Consider the following 18,188-nt stretch of genomic DNA (forward strand, 5'->3'; position numbering starts at 1 on the left):
GAACAAAGACAGAAAGTTGCCCAAATAAGGTTATGGGCGTGGCATCGGGCACATGATAGCACATGGCTAGATCAAAACAAAACAAAGAATTGTCATCACATTGCTGACCACCAGAAGCGTTACTTGATGAGTGCAGTAGTGCGTCTTATGCCAGGATGACAGGCCAACTTGGAGGAGTGACCCCATTGCAAGACCTGAGGACGTACAGAATGTGGCACAAAGAGACGGTTAGAAGGGCAAGCGCTAGGACCCGACATACCCGATTGGGCTGTGAGGACGATGGCCTCAATATCCCAGGAGGCAGCTCCTATGAGGCACTTTGGGGACAGAATGGTGCTGGGTGCAGGAGCAGGATCTGAGTCCGGGAACTGACGGGAGAGAGTGTCAGGCTTTCCATTCTTGGAACCTGGTCGATAGGACAGACAGAAGTTAAAACAGGAAAAAAAACAGAGACCAACGAGCCTGTCTGGGGTTTAGACGCTTCGCTGAGCGGAGGTACTCTAGATTCTTGTGGTCAGTCCAAACTAAAAATGTCTCTGCTGCCCCCTCCAGCCAATGTCGCCACTCCTCAAGTGCGAGTTTGACTGCCAACAGTTCTCTGTCTCCAATATCATAATTCCGCTCAGTGGGGGTGAGTTTGTGCGAAAAGAAGGTGCAGGGGTGAAGCTTTTGATCTGCCTCAGAACGCTGAGAAAGCACTGCCCCCACTCCAACATCAGAAGCGTCCACTTCAACTACAAAGTGACGAGCAGGATCAGGGCGACTCAAAATAGGAGCCGACGTAAAACGTCTTTTCATTGAATTGAAAATCATTGAATGCTGTCTCTGCAGCCAGTGACCAGGAGAATCTCACCTCGGAGGAGGTTAGGGAGGTGAGAGGTGAAGCCACTGTGCCATAATTCCGAATGAAACGTCGGTAAAAATTTGCGAACCCCAGGAATCTCTGCAACTCCCGCCTAGATGTTGGACGGGCCCAGTCCGTGACTGCCTTCACCTTCAGATTATCCATCTGTATTCCCTCTGTCGTGATAACATGGCCCAGGAACGACATTGTCTCCTTGTGAAATTCACATTTCTCCGCCTTGACATATAACTGGTTCTCAAGGAGACGTTGCAGGACATGATGGACGTGCTGGACATGCTGGGGGGTAGACTGAGAGAAGATCAGGATGTCATCCAGGTAAACAAAAACAAACTTATTCAACATATCCCTCAATACATCGTTAATCAGGCACTGGAACACAGCAGGACAATTGGTGAGGCCGAGGCATTACTAAATACTCATAGTGACCTGAAGGGGTGTTAAAAGCTTCCACTCATCCCCCTTCCTTATTCGGACAAGGTGGTAAGCGCTGCGGAGGTCAAGTTTAGTAAAAACCTTGGCACCTTGCAACAGCTCAAAAGCTGAGGACATCAGAGGGAGTGAATAGCGATTTTTTACAGTGATGTTATTTAGACCCCTATAGTCAATTCAAGGACGCAGGGAACCATCCTTCTTCTTACCCACAAAGAAGAACCCTGAACCAGCTGGAGAGGAAGAGGGTCGGATGAGATCAGCAGCCAATGATTCCTCTATGTATTTACTCATAGCCTCCATTTTGGGAGGAGGTCTGTGCGGAGGCAGGGAAGTTGCTCGGGCTTTGCTGAACACAGCCTTGAGGTCCAGGTATTCAGGCAGTACACCAGACAGGTCCAGGGACTCCTCGGAAGCAGGCGAGACTGGTGACAGGGGTGCAAGAGCATTGCGCAGGCAATTAGACATACAGAATGGACTCCAGCCTAGAATGGTGTTATTAGACCAATCAATGTGGGGATTGTGCTTGACTAGCCAAGGATGACCAAGGACAATGGGTGCCTCGGGCGAGTCCAGCAGATAAAACACTATGGTTTCCTGATGATTGCCAGAAATGAGTAGATTCACCGGTGGTGTGACATGAGATATCTGGGCAAGCCTTACTCCGGTTAGTGCCTTGGCCTCCAGGGGTGTCTGCAGCTTGGCTGGCGAGAGGTGAAGTTCAGAAGCCAGGGAGACGTCCATGAAGTTGCCATCAGCCCCAGAGTCGATAAGGACAGAGATAGTGTGGCGGTGAGTACCTGTAACAAGTATAGCAGAAACCAGAGTACGGATGGCAGGGGAGGGATGAAGAGGAGTGACGCTCACCAGTAATCCCCCCTCTACGGGCGAGCGCTGCCTTTTACTGGGCACCGAGCAAGGTAATGGCCGAATTGCCCACAATACAGACAAGAATTGGTCTCTCTTCTCCTTTGTTTCTCAGACGGAGACAGGCGAGACAGGCGAACTGCCAGATCCACAAGGTCATCAAAGGTGGGCGGTAATTCACGGGTGGAGAGTTCATCTTTGATGGCTTCAGAGAGTCCATTGAGGAATGCATCATACTGTGCCTCAGCATTCCAACCACTGGTGGTGGTGAGGGTGCGGAAATCTATGGCGTAGTCAGAAGCGGATCTCCTTCCCTGACGGGCCTGCAACATCATCCGGGCGGCTTCTCTCCCCTGCACAGCACGATCAAAGACCTTCATCTCATCTGTGAAGGCCCGGTAGTTGAGACAGACTGGGTCCCACACAGCCGTTCCCCACTCTCTTGCACGTCCAGTCAGGAGGGTTATTACATACGCAATCCGGGACCGATCAGAGGGGAAGGTGGCGGGCTGCATCTGGAACACCAGGGAACACTGAGAGAGAAATGATCTGCAGGTTCCCGGCTCCCCAGCATAAAGCTCAGGAGCCGGAAGCCAGGGCTCTCGAACAGGGTTTAGAGATGGGCCGGGTGGACTGGGCTGTGGCTGCAATGGAGAAGGAGATGGAGGCACCAAAGACAGTTGGATCTGCTGCAGCTGGGCAGATATGTCCGTTATGTTGGTTGTCATGGCTTCTAGGGATCTTTGCACAACATCAAATTGAGATTGATGTCGACCGAGGAGCACTCCTTGCCTCTCAGTCACAGCTTTCAACTGCTCAAGATCTGCTGATTCCATCTTGGTCGGATCGTACTGTCAGAACACAGATTGGGAATCAAGAGCAGATCCAGTCGAACTCGCAGAGAAACAATTTATTTATCTTATAATTCAATCGGCAGGCAAAAACACAGTCCAGGAACGGGCAGAGTTCAAAGGCAGACAGGCAGAGGACTTGGTCGGAGACAGGCAAAGTTCACAGGCAGGTAGTGATGGGCAAATGAAGCTTTGGTGAACCACTAAACCACAGCAGTGTGAAGCTAGCAACATTAATGAAAAAATCCAATATGGTTGCCACATGTAGATTTTTCAACATAAAAGTCCTTACCCAAACCTGTATATGTAACCAAAAATATTGGTTTGCTAAGGACTTTTATGTTGAAAAATGTATGTGTGGCGGCCATCTTTTTGCTTTTCAGCTAGTGTCGCTAGGTTCACACTGCTGTGGTTCAGTGGTTCACCAAAGCTTCATTTGCCCATCACTACAGGCAGGTAGGCAGACAGGTTTGGGCAAACAATCCAGACAGGGCAGGCAGAGGACTTGGTCAGAGACAGGCAAAGTTCACAGGCAGGCAGGCAGACAGGTTCAGGCAAACAATCCGAAACGACAGGCAGCGGGCTAGGTCAAAACAGGCAGGGTCCAGAACTGGTAGAAAAGTTAGTCTTTTACTCACAAGTAAGTCAGGCAGCTAACAGCATAAACTGTGACGATCCGACAAACTAAACTAAAAAGGCAGGGTTTAAATACCCAACTGATTGACACAATAAGGGACAGGTGAACAGACAAAATGGAGGGAAAGTCAAGTCAAGTCAAGTCAGATTTATTTTTAAAGCGCGTTTAACATGCACATAGTGCAATCCAAAGCGCTCCACAAACAAGACACATAACAACAAGACAAAAGATGCCGGATGGAGCGGCGTAGTCGCCAGCGTACCCATGACATCAAGACAAGACAAATACATTTAAAAAATAACAAATACAAAAAATGCCGGACGGAGCGGCGTAGTCGCCAGCGTACGCGTGACACCAAGACATACAAGACAGACAACAAAACAAATAAACAAATAAAAAAAAGAAAATATATTTTAAAAGGGGAAAAAGTGATGTTAAAATTAGTCCAATTTCCAAACCAGCTGAAAATGTCCAAGGGCAATGATGATCCGTGAAAACTGCGCACAGAGCTGTGTCTTCACAACCGATGCAATGCCTACAAAGTTCTTTAGCAACTGACCAACCCGGTGAATTCACTGGCAGTCTGGAGATAACGTTAACGTTAGAAGCTAGGCCTGCTAGACTGCAGTCTGGAGATGATGGAAGCACAGTCCAAAGTACTGAGCGATCGTGTAGATCCGCAATTCGGTGGACTTAACAGCGACCGTTTGTTGCTCTGTGAGAATGCAGCTCTTCACCGTTAACGTTAGTCTGCAGTTGGCAAGGCAGCTCGCAGGTCAGCAACAGCTCGGCGGCCACGGTAGATCTTTCGCAGAGTAGAGCCTAGGTCCGGCTGTCCCGAGAGATCCCCTCGACCAGACAGTGAAGTGCACTGTTCACGGATGGATGGAAGGATGTCAGAGGCCCAGTTAGTCTGCAGTTGGCATGGCAGCTCGCAGGTCAGCAACAGCTCGGCGGTTCTTGTGTTCTTGTGCAAGATCATGCCAGATTATTTTAGAAGGGATTTTGGAGATAATTTCACATTTTTTTCAACAAGTGTAATTATTTGGTTCATGTTTTTGTGGTTACACCGTGTTGACAATTTTACCCAAATTCAGTTACAGTTTTTCTCGATTGCTTTTACCTGCTTAAGTAAACTAGAACCCACTTGGTCTTCATGACTACTTTCTTTGCACAGCAGAAGTCATCTCTTGCGAATGTGTTCACACATTTTCATTGGGTTCACACATTTCTCACACCCTTTTGCAAAACAGTTAACACAGGTGTCATTCAAAAGCCCCAAACTCTATTGGTTTTCCCATGCTAAACAAAAGGAAAACATCTTTTCACAGGTGGTATAGATTCCTTGCATAAGTCTGAATTTCTGATACACCTGTGTGAAACTCCTTTGCACAATTCTTCAATCAGCAATCATTCATTCTACATACGAGATGTCTGTTCTGTGTTGCTATTTGCAAGTATGGATCTAATGCACATTTAGACAAAGTACTGTATTGCCTATTTGGTGGAGAAAACAGTACAAAAGGTCTTTACTGTTTGTCTATTTCGATGAAAGTTGTAGTTCAATGAAATTTACAGTATCTTGCTAGGTGTTTGCTGTATGTCTTACAATGACAGTTACATCTTGGGAGGAATGAATAATTTGTTTTTTATTCAGTACATTTAGTCTTTTCAGAGTTTTTTCTGATACCAGAAAAATGAGAAAGTAATGAAACAGACATAGCAAAAATGCTCATTTTGAGAACTAGATTTTGCATTTTGTTGCCCAGTGTGTAATGATTGATTAAAGAGTTAACAAAAAAAATGTTTTTGAATTGGCAACAAGTTGTAGTGTTTGAAGGCAAGATTTGCTTTTGCTGCATGTTTTAAGTGTTTTGAGAGAGTAACAGCCTTTTGCAAGCAAAATGTGTCATTTTGTCCAGAGTGCTTTTGTTCAGACACAGGTGTTAACTGTTTTGAGAATGTGATGTCAGAGTTGACACAGGTATCAAAACGATCGAGAAAAACTGTAATACTCTTTCAAAATTAAATAAATCCAAAACTTTAAGATTAGGGTTTGATGAAAATGATATTTGAAAATAATTTGTCAAATTATTTTCAAATTTTAACAATTTTAAATGTATGTAACCCATATGTACACAAAAAAATGAGCATCACGTCATTGACCCTTTTACTATTGTGGGATGTTGTGTGTTAACATTCGTAAATACTGCAAAAACAATCCATAATTTTGTTGGGAGGTATAGCTTGTCTGTCAAGAAAATGTAAGCATTGTGGAAATGTGTTCACTGACTGCATATCGTGTGAAAACGACATGAAATGTCTGAATGTGTGTGGTATGGCCACAAAAGACCGATGCTGTGCTAATTGTATTTAGAGTTTTGAAAATGTGACAACTGGTTGGACAAACGCTTGTTAGCGACTGAAAAAAACTGTAATCATCATTTGCAGGACAGGGGGTATATAAAGAGAATGAAGGCCCTGTGATAGGACAACTTAACCATGGGTCTGTGCATCAGCAGTGTGTGCATGCAGCTTTTGATCCTTCCTTGGTGGGAATGAGAGTCCCTGCAAACATGACTAGAGATCAGTGAAACAACAGAGACAGAGTGAAAGTGAAAGAAGAAGAAAGAGAGAGAGAAACAGGGAAAAAAAGAGCAAAAGTGAGGAAGCACGAGAGAAAGAGAATGAGCTGAAGCACGAGCATTAGACAACAAGTGGAAGTGTTGCCATTATACCACAGCACAGGTGGTTTGGCTGACCCCCTGGCAGAGTCTCATGTGGGAATATTTGTGTGTGTGTGTGTGTTGACCTGCCCACTCTCTCTATGCTACAGGGAGTATGACTGGGTGTGTGTGTGGGGGGGGGGGGTGCAAGTCTCTCTCCTGGGGAGGCAGGATGGTGCGTGGGCACGCCATGGTGTGAAGGCTGAGATCACTGCCCTAGTCTACAGTGTGCAGCGTAATCGCTGTCTGAGTAATGTCCAGGAAGGAGCTCACACATACACATACACACACACACACATACACATGCATACACACTACACACGCAGACACACACACACACACACACACACACACACACACACACACACTCACACACAGACCACACACACAGACATACACACATATACAGCATACACACACACACACACATATACAGGCGCAAACACACACACAAACATGCCTGTTTGCACAAATATATATTCCTTGTGGCCATGTACTAGATCACCATGTGGACAGAGCCTGACCAGCCTGTCACCACCACCAAACACCTGATCAACGGAATGTTCTCCCGATTCAATGTTCCAAGAAGCTGCACAGTGACCAGATTCATAATTTCAAGGCTAAAACGAGACGCTGGTGCGCCCTCATATCGACAGACTGGTGGAGAGTGTTGGCTCTTCTCTGCCCAATCAATTTTTATCATGACCAGCTGCCTGCAACGAGGCCGCCATCTGCATCTGCCCCTGGTCCTGTGGACATATCAGACGGCAGTCCAACAGTCCACTAAATTTGACAACCCCTGTGGCCCTCATGTTCGTACACAAGCTCTGGACTCGAATGGGCTCGGTGCCCCTTGTCCTGCAGGCCAGAGGTGAGGAGTGGGCCATGCTTGGACTACTTCCACAAGTCTCGGGTGCAGTGGCCAGAGGTGTTTGAGTTGACCAGGCAGGCCCTCTTCAGTGTTGCGGCTCAGCAAAAGGACACTCGCTGCAGGGGGCAGAGGTATGGGTGTTTATCATCTAGTGAGAAGGGTCTTTCCCAAGGTCAAAGGGTCAGACCTTTGTGCTGGACCTGAAAACGTGTCTGACATAACGCTATACACATTACAGTTTTTTTCAGTCGCTAACAAGCTCTTACCCATACTTCAGATACTTTCTCTAAACTCTTAACACAGACTCACACCTAATGAAGTTTTGGTGAACCACTAAACCACAGCAGTGTGAAGCTAGCAACATTAATGAAAAAATCCAATATGGTTGCCACATGTAGATTTTTCAACATAAAAGTCCTTACCCAAACCTGTATATGTAACCAAAAATATTGGTTTGCTAAGGACTTTTATGTTGAAAAATGTATGTGTGGCGGCCATCCTTTTGCTTTTCAGCTAGTGTCGCTAGGTTCACACTGCTGTGGTTCAGTGGTTCACCAAAGCTTCATTTGCCCATCACTACTCACACCTACAAAACACAACTGGCCAAATGGATAATTTTCTTCTCAAAAACACATTTTGTTAAATATATTACTAACACATCTTTCTCTGCACACACTAACTTTACCAAAACACTGGAAATCTGACTCAAAATGAAATTATTCTGTCAAAGAATAACACTTGTTTTCACTTCACACGGTACATGCAGTCAATCAAAGTACACCAGGTTTCAAAATACTACCTATTGTTGACATTACAAAAACTCCATAGACTTTTATGTTTCAGTTTTACAGGTATTTGCATGCAATTTTTACACTAAATTTCTTGGTTGGGATTAGGAACTGTATGTCCACATGTTATGTTCACATTCAAAAGCATTCCAGTAAAAAGCAAATCAGTTTTTTTTCCTTTACTGTTTAGTACAGGAGGTACAGTAGAAATACTGTTTACAGTATGATAGAACAGAAAAAGTTTTACAGTATTGCTTTCCGTGAACAAAATATCCATGAAACACAAAAAGGGGGGAGCTAAAAAAAGCACAAAATTACTGTATCTAATCTCTGCGATCTTCAGGGTTAGGCCACATGTTTTCATCAACATCGCACTGATTACATGGTCAATGATAGTGGCACGAATTTCATCACTGACAACTGTTCTTGCAGCCTTTGGAATGCCACCACCACACATTCTTACACCTCTACCTTGCCCTCTCCTTGGGCCTGCTCTTTTCCCTGGCCCTGCTCCTCTCACTGCTCCTGCTCCTCTCACTGCATCTCTCACTGCTCCTGCATCTCTCATCGCATCTCTCACTGGGCCTGCTCTTCTCCCTGGCCCTGCTCCTCTCACTGCTCCTGCACCTCTCACTGCTCCTGCTCCTCTCACTGCTCCTGCACCTCTCATCGCATCTCTCACTGGCCCTGCTCTTCTCCCTGGCCCTGCTCCTCTCCCTGGCCCTGCTCCTCTCACTGCTCCTGCAACTCTCATCGCATCTCTCACTGGCCCTGCTCTTCTCCCTGGCCCTGCTCCTCTCACTGCACCTGCTCCTCTCACTGCTCCTGCACCTCTCACTGCATCTCTCACTGGGCCTGCTCTTCTCCCTGGGCCCTTTGCTCTTACTCTTCCTCGTCCAGACATTACAGTGTTTGTTCTTTTCTGTTTCTGTTTCTAAAAACATCACTCCTCAAAGTCCTCCTTTTACCGTATACGTGTCAATGTAATAGAAAAAAATAACCCCTGCCCCTTGAGTCTAAGCCAGACTGGAATCAGCTGTGGTTGGCCCAATTTACCCAACATAAATCTGTTGTGTGTCATTTATTAAACTGTTTGTTTATTATCAGCTGAGATATATTGTTTTTGAACTGATATCATTGCAGAAGCAGAGGTTTTTATACTGTATCTAAGGTTTGGAAAATTGTTTTTGCTATTGTGGGATGTTGTGTGTGAACATTCGTAAATACGAATGTACGAATACATTAAGAAAATGTAAGCATTGTGGAAATGTGTTTACTGACTGCACATCGTGTGAAAACGACATGAAATGTGTAAATGGTATGGCCACAAAAGACCGATGCTGTGCTAATTGTATTTAGAGTTTTGAAAATGTGACAACTGTTTGGACAAACGCTTGTTAGCTACTGAAAAAAACTGTAAACAGAATCAGGTGGTGGGGTTTGTTGCAATGTGAGCCTAAAACCCCATTATACCTTTTTTCTGATTTTTGCATATCCATCTGTGAGAGGGTGCAGGTTACTTTTTAAAAGCAGTTGAAATCTAGATAGCCCATTAGATGAATGGGAGGAATTCACACCAGTAAAAACAAAAACATGCAATGGAAGCCTCAAACCCCATTCTTCCCGTTTTTCTAGATAGCCCATTAGATTAATGGGAACACTTCCCAGAGACAATGGAATTGACCCCTCATATGTCATGTTAAAAGCAGCCTTTGGTTTTGTTTGTCTATTTTGTCTTGCCATTACGGTTTTAGTGTATCCATTTCCCAATGAGTAGATGACCACAACACATTTGAAATGGTTTGTTAAACTGTAGTTGTTTAAAGAGTCAATGATGCCAACGCTAAAACATAAAAGACTCAAATTAGACAGGGTATATATCTGCCAAAGTCTCTGCTGTTTTTCCCAAGGGGAGGTGGCAGCTGGAAAGTCCAGTCTGATAAAACACACACACTGCAGTCAAACACATTCACAGGTACACAGACACTCCCCCATTGGTACAGACACAACAAATGTAAACACACATGCACAGACACATGCACATGCACACATGTATATACTCTCTCTCTCTCTCTCTGTCTCTCACACACACACACACACACACATACACAAACACACTCTCTCTCTCTCTCGCTCTCTCTCTCTCCCTCTCTCTCACATATACACACACACACACACACTCTCACACACACACACACACACACACAGACACAAAGTTATAGAGAGAAAGAGAAAAAAAGAAAGAAATTTAATGAATGAACGAATGAACAAAACTGTCTTCTCCTCTCATGGAGATGAGCACCCCCACACAGTCTTCCTCCTGTGTCACTCTGATTTGGGTGAGTGTTCTGCCTCACCCTTAGAACTCGGGAGCAGCCGCAAGAGAGTTCCAAGTTCTCCTCTCCTCCTCAAGCTCTTTTTCTTTCCAGTGTGTTTCTGACACGGTTCCAAAAGAGACCACAATGCAGTGATCCAGCTACAAGCTTGGCTTACCAATACAAACATTATGTATTCTGAATAACACCACGGGATGGTGATAATTGCCATATAAAATGAGCACACTGACCTATATGCACTGATGAAGAACTAAATGAATGCCTACTGTTGATAGTACCCATAGCAGCTGATGATCACAGACAGACACACATACTGTAGCAGCCTACTGTTGGTAGATCTGGTACCCGCTTGAGCAAATCTGGTCTGGTCCAGGCCTGGCCCATGTTTGGTACAGGTGTACTGTAACAGGACCACATGTACCTGATCAGGAGCAGGTCAAGTGTATGTGGAATAGATCTGTTAGAGCATTGTGGTCTGTCTGTGTCCGCTCCATATAGCTTCTCGTGACACAGTGTGCTGCTTCACTCAAACAATCACAACCCACAACCTCTCTCTCTGCTTGTCCAGGTTGCCATGGTCTCACAGGTCAGGGTGATCTAAACTAACTTCAAAGGCCATTTAAAAGTGTACATCTCTCAGACAGAGTAGGAGACATGAGGTTGACTTTTTTTTACCTTTACTGCAAACAAATGTTTCATATGAGTCATACTGCAGCTCAGCAGAACATGAGTGGGTGGCAGGAGGCACATGCACACAAAGACGGGGGTGCGCACACACACACACACACACACACACGCACGCACGCACACACACACACACACACACACAGACACACACACACACACACACATATCATAGAACTTCTATTGTTCGGCACGTTTACGACAGGGTCAGAACATATTCTTCGCAGTGGGATTAATATCCTGCTTGCACTTCGTGAGGAGTCTATAAGTGTGCACTTATAAGGCCGTGACTTTTCAAAGTTTCATATCCCTGGTAGATAGAAACTCATAATATGAAAAGTATTGTCTATCTTTCAGTATGATTTCAAGCATGTTTTCTCTGGTAAGTGTAATGGTTCTAACTCCATGTAGGATTATAACGTAAACACTGCATCTCTAAACAATATTATTCATAACCATTGTATAGCAATTGTAACACTGACATTGTTACACAGACATCTCACTGTTATACCTCAAATAATGTAAATACTGAACTTTTCAGTATTTGTAGACTTATGAATTGGGAAAAAAAAAACATATTTCATTCAATGTAAGGCAAGGCAAGACAAGTTTATTTATATAGTAAAACCCCAAATCAGAAAAAGTTGGAACATTGTGTAAAATGCAAATACAAAACAGAATGTGATAATATACAAGTCTTGTAAACCCATATATAGCAGCAAATAGGACATAGACAACATATCAAATGTTGAAAATAAAAATGTTGACTATTTCATGGAAAACATATGTACATTTGAATGTGATGCCAGCAACATGTTTCAAAAAAAGTTGGGACAGGGGTATGTTTACCATTGTGCTGCTTCACCTCTTCATTTAACACAATTCTGTAAATGTTTAGGAACTGAGGGCCAGATGTACGTACATTTGCGAACGTAGCGTTATCAGCGTCATGGACACACCGCAGATTACGAACGCTGTCAGACCCAAGTTTCCGTCGTATTTATCAATCGTTCAATCCTTAGTGTAAACTGCGCCTTTCTCTGCCCATAAATGCAATTTACGAACGTCCACAACTGAATGGCAGCGCCTATGCAAGCGCAGTTGAATGAAGTTAACTGATGACAACTAGCCTGACGAACCAGACCCACATTAAAATGTAGGGTCTGGGCACTCACCGTTCGCAGTACTCCGAGGGGCGGGATAATCAGTTGTCTTTCAAATTCCCTCTGCACGCAATAGGACAGCGCTGAGTTCCATGCGTTTTCCCACCAGCGGAGCTAGTTGGCTAGTTCAAACTTTTGCCAACTTAAAACAAGCTTAACTCGTGTCACACTGTTGGCCAACAGCAACATCAATCTTCTTTGTTTTCAAGTAGCAGGGAATTCAAGCCAAACCGTTGCAACTCTGCTATCAATCATTATGTTGAGTCCGCCTAACGACTCTACACACGATTTGATTGGCCTGATAGAAGTTTAATTTTTGAGCTCACAAGCCAACGGAGAGTTGCTAGACTAGCCCTGGAAGCAAATGTAATTTGCTGCCGCTAGGGTGCGTCTAGATTTCTAGGCTAGATGACAACATTAAAAATAATCAAACGTTTAGCAATCATGAAATAATACCATACATGATAAGATGTAAACAAGCAGGGAGAAGATCAGTAGTTCTACTCAAACTACTTGTGCACGTAGGCTATGGAAGATTGGTCAAATCTAACAAGTAGGAAAGTTTAAGTGAATGACGTGAAAGTGAAAGACTGAAGACAATCGAAAGGCCAACGAAAGTTAAGGTTGCTTTTGGTAGTACAAATACTTTCACCACAAAAACTGGTGCTCTAGCGATTCTGTTGGCTTTGAAAGGTTCTCTTATTGACGCATTGAACTGCAATTTGGATTAACACCTGCTTTTACAAGGCGGAAGTATTTAGGCGTGCGCTTTCAGGAGCAGTCTTTGTACATACCGCGGAATACATAATTAGGCGCTCTTTACTCTTCCCCTCCCATCTTTTTATGCTAAACTCCCACTTTCCCCTGGATCCTCCCATGAATGCATATGCATGACATGACAAACGCAATCTGCCACTTTACAGAGTGAAATGTTCCTGCGCGCAGTATGAGGTATTCTTAATTTTGTTTTTCATTCCATGATGCACCTAATTTGACAGGCCTGGACTGCAGACAGGCCATTTTAGCACCTGGATACTGCTTAAATATGTGCAGAATTCATTTTGGCATTTTGTTTTCCTAAAACATTCAAGGTCTTCCCTGCAAAAAGACATTGCCTGGATGGTAGTATACGTTGCTCAAAACCTGTATACATCATTAAGAATTGATTGTGCCTTGCCAGATGTGCAAGATGCCCCTCTACGCAGTCACCTCAGTCCATTTTAGACAAACTCAGGCTCAGATAAGAGGTGGTATTTCTATCATGGCTAAATACAATTTTGGCTGTTACAAAGTTTACACCAGCATTTTCTGAATTGAGTATCAAACCGTGCTCATAGACAATGGTTGTCAGAGGTTTTTCTGAGACCATACAATGATTTTCATCACAGAAACAGGTCTGGTTTTAATGCAGTGCCAACTCCCTAAATACTTCACAATTTTGGGTGCAGGTGAAGATAGGGTCCCCCATAAACATAGACAACATCACTGCCACCGAAGTCAGTTGAATGCAGTCCCTTCGGCTGCATTGTCCACCTCATGCAAAGAGCCCTGGGCTGTTACAATGTTACGAAGCATTAAAATTATTTGTTTCATCATTTGTCCACACAGGTTTACACAGATTGACTTCTTTACTTCTAAGAGACTCTGCCTCTCTGGAATGCTCTTTCTCAGAATCAGAATCATTTATTTGTCATTGTAAAACATTGTAAAACCTTGTCACAACCCAATCTTCATACCCAATGTAGTTACCCTAATTAGTTGTGAAACATTCCTCCTTTTGTTTTTCTTTTCTAGCATTTTCTTACCCCCATCCCAGCATTTTTTTAAACGTGTTGCTGGTATCAAATTAACAAAAATTTTCCATGAAATACTGTTACGAATTCACTTCAAACCATATGAAAAGGTAACATAAAGAAGTCCCAGGCTTCGGTGTTAATGGGAAAAGTATTTATTTCTCTATATGCTTTGATGGTATACGCATACGAGGGATTTTCCCGGTGATAAAGCGTATGGGTCACAAAACAAACATGAGACGGTTGCAAAATAGACAGAACAGGAAAAGTCAAAAAGAAAACTCCAATCTTTCTTACTGGTGGAAAAGGATGTTTGCCTGCCTCCCGTTCCTGGTGCACAGGCCGCTCCCAAGAAAAGAAAAAGCATTGCGCCCAGGGGTGTGGCAATTAACAACCTAGAGAGGGGCCTTGCGCGTTGTCTAAAAATCGCTATCATACACCACCTAAACCTGGTCAGAAGTCAATGGCGAGTTGTTCATATGCTATTTGCATGTCAACAGTCATATTGGCATGTAAATTAAATTGATTCATTAAGACTAACTTGAAACATTGTGAGGTATAAAAAGTGCAATGAGGTCACAAGAAATTAAAAGGCTCTGTTTTTCAGTTTCTTATTTCGTAATAGAGTATGTAGTGAAAATAGAGTAGGCTATGCAGTAAACTTCTCGAAGTGCCCCACATACACCTATATACTTATCACATTTTAACATATACAAATACTATACAAACCCAATACATGTAGAAATTATATTTGAAATACTGCTTTGCTCTGTTTATCTGATTTTCAGTATTTTCCTTGACTCATTGTTTATCTTTCCCATCATGCAATCTTTCTGACATTGGCACATTCAAAACCAATTATTTGGGACAGCCAAGAATGTTCAATATTAATGAGGCTATTCAGAGCTCATGCATTAATGATGAAAATGTGTGGAATCATAATGCCTTTGAAGGCTAAAAAACTGGGTCAAAGCTGATAGCTGTGTCAGTTGGTAAGCGATGCAGACATCTCTAGCAACAGCGGTCTAAAGGTCGCTAAGATCACTGTATGCTAAAAGTTCCTTGTCCACAGAAGACCTGTGGTAAATTGAAGAGATATGAGAAAAACCCTAGTCAATACTTTCACTCCAGTGACCTTCTGGTTTGAGATTTGAAAGGGTCAATAACCAGACAAACAGATAAACCCACTCACCTGCTTTTATGTCTATACGTAGAACTTCCTTTACCATACTACTATCAGTGTGGAGGTCTGACTCAGGTGATGTTATTGTTTTTCTCTTAATAAGCTATCAACAGCTGCATGTCAGGATAAACAAAAACAAACCTTTTTATTTTATTTGCATTTTACACAACGTCCCAGCTTTTTCTGATTTGGGGTTGTACAATAATACATTTCACACACAGGGGTGATTCAATGTGCTGTAATCTGTAACCCCCCCCCCCCCCCAAGAATAACAGCAAATAAAAGTCTAAAAGGACAATAGCATTTAAAAGTTTAGGAAGTAAAACATCGAGCATAGTTTGGCTGGCTGTGAAACTGGCAACAGTTGGGGCCGTTTTGATGTCATCCGGAAGTTGATTCCAAAGCTGAACAACTGCAGCTAAAAGCTCCTTCACCATGTTTAATTTGGTGGTCACAGCAGGATTTACCAACAAGTATTTATTCTGTGACATGGGAGATCTGGAAGGTGTATACTGCTGAAACATGTCTGAAAGGTAATTAGATCCCAGTCATGTACAATAGTGATTTATAAACAAACAATAGCAACAAAGACGATAGCGGTCTATATTGCTCAAAAACAACACGTCACCCAACCATCACCACCTTGTCTGTCTGTTGCATTTCAACATTTCATTGCAATATGTCACATGACTGGCCCAGGTCCTGATGATGACTACCAGTGTGTCGGACGGTACAGCTGGCCCCCAGAAACTGGGTCAGGCCAGTTATGAGCTTCTCACTGATTCACCCAACCACCCCAGCGAGGACAAACTGACTCTATGGACGACATACTGTACAGTAGAGACGGCAGGGATCTGCATTCACAAATTGAGGCCAAACTAGTCTCAATGCTCTCGCGGCAGAGCCTCTCTCTGCTTCGGCTTTAATGGAGTCTCCTCTCGTGACTGGAGAGTGGAGAGTGGCTCCCCACTGCCAAGGACTACAGCGACGTGAAGGCAATGCCCGATCATGTGTGTCAGCGTGCATGTGTGTGTGTGTCTGTGGGTGTCCTTCATCCTCTACTCGATACCCTCAGAGGAAAAAGAAACACATACATAAAACACACACAAACATAGACAGAGCTGTAGACAAGCACACTACAAACATAAATGCTACAAACACATACAATAAGTAACAAGAACAACTAGAAATGTAATGCCAGAGGAATTACAATAGTGTATGGAAAGCTGCTGGCTTAATGTTGGTGGGGAAATTCCTGGAAAAAAAACATTGAATCACTTAATCTTTGAGTTCATACAAATCCTCGTACCAAAAGACCTTGTGTGTCAAGGCGTTCTTGAGATATAACACTCAAGGTGTTTTTGACCTTGACATTTGACCTCCAACATCAATTCACTTCATCTTTGAGTCCATACAAACACTCATACCAAATTTCAGGCATGTATGTCAAGACATTCTTGAGATATCTCGCTCAGAGTATTCATGGACTTGACCTTTGACCTCCAACATCAACTCACTTCATCTTTGAGTCCATACAAGCACTTGTGCCAAATTTGAAGCATATGCGTCAAGCCGCTCTGGAGATATAATGCGCAAAGCATGAGATATGGCTGTGACTTTTATTTTGACACACGGGAAGCACTTAAACAGGATGTGCAGTTTTAGGGAGCACCAGATTGTATGCATTAGAAGCTGCGACAGTTTGATTCACAGGTGACACCTGTGCCAGTGTTCTGATTAGCCCGGGAACTACTCTGGGAGCTTAACGAGCACAGCTGGCTTTAGGCCATTATGACATCACAGCCATTCGTCTATGGGGGAAAAATTAGCTTTTTAAAATTTTTAATCCCCTATTTCTCAAAAAGTATAAACTTTTAAGAAAATCTGAAAAAATAACTCTCTTGTCCAACTCCAGACCTACACAACGGTTATTTCAACATGTCTGTACGTATAGCGGTTAGAGTGGCATTCATTCTTGAAAAGGTAAAAAGAAAAGGTTATATATATATATATATATATATATTTTTTTTTTTTTTTTCAAAAGAGCTGCTGTTTAAAGAAATAGCTGTAGGCCAGTCTAAAGCAAAACAAGGGTCATCTTTGGGTCAGTTGGTATCCAGGTCTAAGCTGACATGTTTTGCTGTAAACTACACAGGCATATAAATCTCTTCCCTTTCATTCAGTATTCGGAGAGTATAGTGGACACAAGTAATGTCAGTTAAGGAGGTATCGTGCAAAAGCCTACATACTGCATTGTCCATGGCATGTTGTGTACACTGTTCATCTGTGATATATGTCAAGTGAATGTAAATACGTCTACAGCATGTTGCAACAGCCTTTAATATTCTTCATATTGGTCATGGTTGACAAAATAACAACAAAGCTTGTAAACAAATGTACAGTCCTTAACCACCAACGTTTAACACTGCCACCTATTGTTCAGTGGAAGCACTAGCTTAAATATGTAGTCCAATAGCATTTAGGTGACAAAGTGTGAATCTTGGCTTTACAGTTGACAGGGTTATTTGATTTTGTGAAGAAAACAAGACAGTGATCTGTGAGAAAACAAAAATTAGGCAGAAATGGCACAAGTTCTGTATCTGTAGGCATGTATCTGCTGAATTACTAACTGCATCAACCTCTCCTGATCCAGTTAGAATGGCTCTCAATCAGCATCAAGCACTGTTTTCTATGAAGACACAGGTCAGAAATGACAAGTATGTTTCCATGCATCAGTGATTCACCTTGAACAACAATTCATAACAATCAAGAACAAAATAGACAAGGTAAATGTGCAATAGACAGCATAATATTCAAAGAAAAAATAACAAGCACGATTGTCTGATTGTGGGATTGAATAGGTGACAATGAACAAATGCCAATATGATCAGACACGTCTCACACACTGTCGTTCAAGAATTTGGGGTCACTTAAAAATGTCCACTCCATTATAGACAGAATACCAGCTGAGATCAGTTGCATTGTTTTTTTTAAT

This window comes from Alosa sapidissima, chromosome 4 (genome assembly GCF_018492685.1).
Source record: "Alosa sapidissima isolate fAloSap1 chromosome 4, fAloSap1.pri, whole genome shotgun sequence".
Lineage (NCBI taxonomy): Eukaryota > Metazoa > Chordata > Actinopteri > Clupeiformes > Clupeidae > Alosa > Alosa sapidissima.